Here is a 4,766-nt window from a genome sequence, read left to right on the forward strand (position 1 = left end):
AAAAGTAATCTGGGACAAATCTCTTCTTCTCTGAGCCCCAGTTTTCTCATCTGTAAAATTAGAATAATATCTACCTCATAGAGCTGTTATAAATCAAACTAAATAATTTGCATAAAAACAGTTTGTAAGTCATACAATTGTGTAACATTTAACTTTTTATTCTAAAGTATTCTTTATGCATCGGTCTAACATCTGGAAAATAATAGACTTAATACCGCTTATTGAATTACGTACAGTCTGAACACATTTGTTCATTGGACAGGCTGGTTACCATGATGAACACAAAGAGTCATTTCATTGCATGGAGGATTCGAATGAACAAGAAATCCAACTTTTTAGCCCTTTTCCTTGTCCTCTCCCCGCCCCAAGGTGTTCTCTCCTCTTGATGGGAGCATTGCTCATGTGCAGTAACAAGAAGCTTCACCAGGGGGCAACTTTTGTCTTCCAAAAGAAATATACAAAACGTCTTTTATCAGCCTGAATAATTCCCCTGAGTTCTCAAGTACACATTTGGTTTCTTTTGGAACAAGGCAATAGAGAAAACACAAAAAAAGTAACAAGCCTGGAAATAATACCTTTCATTTCTATGAAACCACTGTCTGATGCCTTCTTAGATTATCTTATTATTATTAATTATTAGGTGCCATAAAGTAGTTTCCAACTCATAGTGACCCTATTTACAACAGAAAGAAACAGTGCCCGGTCCTGCACCATCCTCACAATTGTTGCTATGCTTGAGCCCATCATTGCAGCCACTATGTCAATCCATCTCCTTGAGGGTCTTCCTCCTTTTTGCTAACCCTCTACTTTACCAAGCATGATATCCTTCTCCAGGGACTGGTCCCACCTGATAACATGCGCAAAGTGTGTGAAAAGAAGTCACCTACCATCCTTGCTTTTAAGGAGCATTCTGACTGTGCTTCTTCCAAGACAGATTTGTTCCTTCTTCTGGTAGTCTGGTAAATTCAATATTCTTCAACAATGCCATAATTCAAAGGCATCAATTCTTCTCCAATCTTCCTTATTCACTGACCAACTTTTGCATGCGTATGAGACAATTGAAAATACCACGGCTTTGATCAGACACACCTTAGTCTTCAAGGTGACATCTTTGCTTTTTAACACTTTAAAGAGGTCTTTTGCAGTAGATTTACCCAATGCAATATGTCATTTGATTTCTTGACTGCTGCTTCCATGGGTGTTGATTGTGGATCCAAGTAAAATGTAATCCTTGAGAACTTCAATCTTTTCTGTTTCTTATGATGTTGCTTATTGGTCCAGTTGTGAAGATTTTTGTTTTCTTTATGTTGAGGTGTAATCCATACTGAAGGCTGTAGTTTATCTTTATGAATCAGTGCTTCAAGCCCTCTTCACTTTCAGCAAGCAAGGTTGTGTCATCTGCATAATGCAGGTTGTTAACGAGTCTTCCTCCAATCCTGATGCCGAGTTCTTCTTCTTCTAGTCCAGCTTCTTGGATTATTTGCTCAGCATACAGATTGAATAAGTATGGTGAAAGCACACAACCCTGGAACACACATTTCTTGACTTTAAACCAGGCAGTATCCCCCTGTTTTGTCCAAACCACTGCCTCTTGGCCTATGTACAGGTTTCTCCTGAGCAGAAGTGTTCTGGAATTACCATTCTTCTCAATATTATTCATTAGTCAATAAAACACAGGTAAAGATCTTTCTAGTATTCTCTGCTTTCAGCCAGGATCCATTTGACATCAGCAATGATATCCCTCGTTCCACGTCCTCTTCTAGATCTAGCTTGAATTCGTGGCAGTTCCATGTTGATGTACCGCTGCAACTGCTTTTGAATGATCTTAGCAAAATTTTGCATGTGATATTAATGACTAAGTTTATCTTAGTTTGTTAAAAAGCTGGCAGGGAGGAATTATTAGTCCTCTTTTACTAAAGGGATTTAGGAACTAAGGTGCAAGCTGTCATTCAACAGAAGACTCCAATATATTATTCATTATCAATAGGTTGATCCTGAAAGCTTGACTCCATCTACGTCATTAAGGTCGACTCTACTTTGAGGAGGCAGCTCTTCCCCAGTAATCTTTTGAGTGCCTTCCAACCCAGTGAGGGCTCATCTTTCAGCACCATATCAATGTTCTGCTGCTATTCATAAGGTTTTCACTGTCTAAATCTTTTCAGAAGTAGACTTTCGGGTCCTTCTTCCTAGTCTGTCTCAGTCTGGAAGCTCAGCTGAAACCTGTCCGCCATGGGTGACCCTGCTAGTATTTGAATACTGGTGGCATAGCTTCCAGCTGATGTGGCCCGACTCAAAATGAGAATAAACAGGTGCAAACATCCATTAATAATCCAAATGTGGAAATTACAAAGTATGAATCTACGAAAATTGGAAATAGTAAAAAATGAAATGCAATGCATTAATGAGCTGAAATGGACTGGTATTGGCCGTTTTGAATTGGGCAATCATATGGTCTACTATGCCAGGAACGACAATGTGAAGAGGAATGACATTGTATTTGTCAAGAAGAACATTCCAAGATCTATCCTGAAGTACGATGCTGTCAGCAATAGGATAATATCCACACACCTACAAGGAAGGCCAGTTAATAGAAAGATCAACCACTAAGGCCAAAGATGAAGAATATGAAGATTTTTACCAACTTCAGTCTGAAATTGATCCAACTGGAGATTGGATTGCAAAAGTTGAAAACAAAGAAGATTGGTAGTTGGAAAATAGGGCCTTGGTAATACAAACAATGCCAGAGACCACGTGATAGGATTTTTCCAAGACCAATGACTTCTTCATTGCACATATCTTTTTTCACCAACATAAACAGCAACTATACACGTGGATCCCACCAGATGGAATACACAGGAATCAAATCGACTACACCTGTGGGAAAAGACAGTGGAAAAGCTCAAGATAATCAGTCAGAATAAGGCCAGGAGCCAACAGCAGAACAGACCATCAGTTGCTCATATGCAAATTCAAGTTGAAACTGAAGAGAATTAGAACAAATATGACATTGGGTATATCCCACCTGAATTTAGAGACCATCTCAAGAATAGATTTGACACATTGAACACTAATGACTGAAGACCAGATGAGTTGTGGAATGACATTAAGGAAATTGTACACGAAGAAAGCAAGAGGTCATTTTTTAAAAAAAAGGAAAGAAAGAAAAGATGAAAATGGATGTCAGAAGAGACTGAAACTTGCTCTTGTACATCGAGTACCTAAAGCAAAAGGAAGAAATGATGAAGTAAAAAAGTTGAACAGAAGATTTCAAAGTGCAGCTCAAGAAGACAAAGTATTATGACGTGCAAAAACCAAAAAGGAAGAACATGCTCAGCATTTAACAAGCTGAAAGAACTGAAAAAACGATTTAAGCCTCGAGTTGCAACACTGAAGGATTCTATGGGAAAAACATTAAATGACTCGAGAAGCAGCAAAAGAAGATGGAAGGAATACACAGAGTCACTATACTAAAAGGAATTGGTAAATGTTCAACCATTTCAGGAGGTAGCATATGATCAGGAACCAGTGATAACGAAGGAAGAAGTCCAAGCTGCACCAAAGGCACTGGCAAAAAACAAGGACCCAGGAATTGATGAAATACATATTGAGACGTTTCAACAAACAGATGCAGCACTGGAAGTACTTGTCTATGCCAAGAAATTTGGAAGACAGTCACCTGGCTAATAGACTGGAAGAGATCTATATTTATGCCTATTCCCAAGAAAGGTGATCTCACCGAGTATGGAAATTATCAAACAATATCATTAATATCACATGCAAGTAAAATTTTGCTGAAGATCATTCAAAAGTGGCTGCAGCAGTATATCGACAGGGAACTGCCAGAAATTCAAGTCAGATTTAGAAGAGGACGTGGAACCAGGGATATCATTGCTGATGTCAGATAGATCTTGGCTGAAAGCAGAAGATACCAGAAGGATGTTTACCGTGTTTTATTGACTACGCAAAGGCATTCAACTGTGTGGATCATAACAAATTATGGATAACATTGCAGAGAATGGGAATTCCAGAACACTTAACTGTGCTCATGAAGAATCTGTACATGGATCAAGAGGCAGTCGTTCGAAGAGAACAAGGGGATACTGAGTGGTTTAAAATCAGGAAAGGTGTGTGTCAGGGTTGTGTCCTTTCACCATACCAATTCAATCTTTAAGCTAAGCAAATAATCTGAGAAGCTGGGCTATATGAAGAAGAGTGGCACATCTGGATTGGAGAAAGACTCATTAACAACCTGCATTATGCAGATGATACAACCTTGCTTGCTGAAAGTGAAGAGGACTTGAAGCACTTACTGAAGAACGTCAAAGGCCACAGCCTTCAGTATGGACTACACCTCGACATAAAACAAAAATCCTCACAACTGGACAAATAAGCAGCATCATGATAAATAGGGAAAAGATTGAAGTTGTCAAGGGTTTCATTTTACTTGGATCCACAATCAACACCCATGGAAGCAGCAGTCAAGAAATCAAAAGGTGCATTGCACTGGACAAATCTGCTGCAAAAGACCTCTTTAAAGTGTTAAAAAGCAAAGGTGTCACCTTGAAGACTAAGGTGCACCTAACCCAAGTCATGGTATTTTCAGTCTCTTCCTATGCATATGAAAGCTGGACGATGAATATGGAAGACTGGAGAAGAATAGATGCCTTTGAATTGTGGTGTTGGAGAATAATATTGAATATACTGTGAACTGCCAAAAGAATGAATAAATCTGTCTTGGACGAAGTGCAACCAGAATGCTCCTTAGA

This window comes from Loxodonta africana, chromosome 7 (genome assembly GCF_030014295.1).
Source record: "Loxodonta africana isolate mLoxAfr1 chromosome 7, mLoxAfr1.hap2, whole genome shotgun sequence".
Classification (NCBI taxonomy): domain Eukaryota; kingdom Metazoa; phylum Chordata; class Mammalia; order Proboscidea; family Elephantidae; genus Loxodonta; species Loxodonta africana.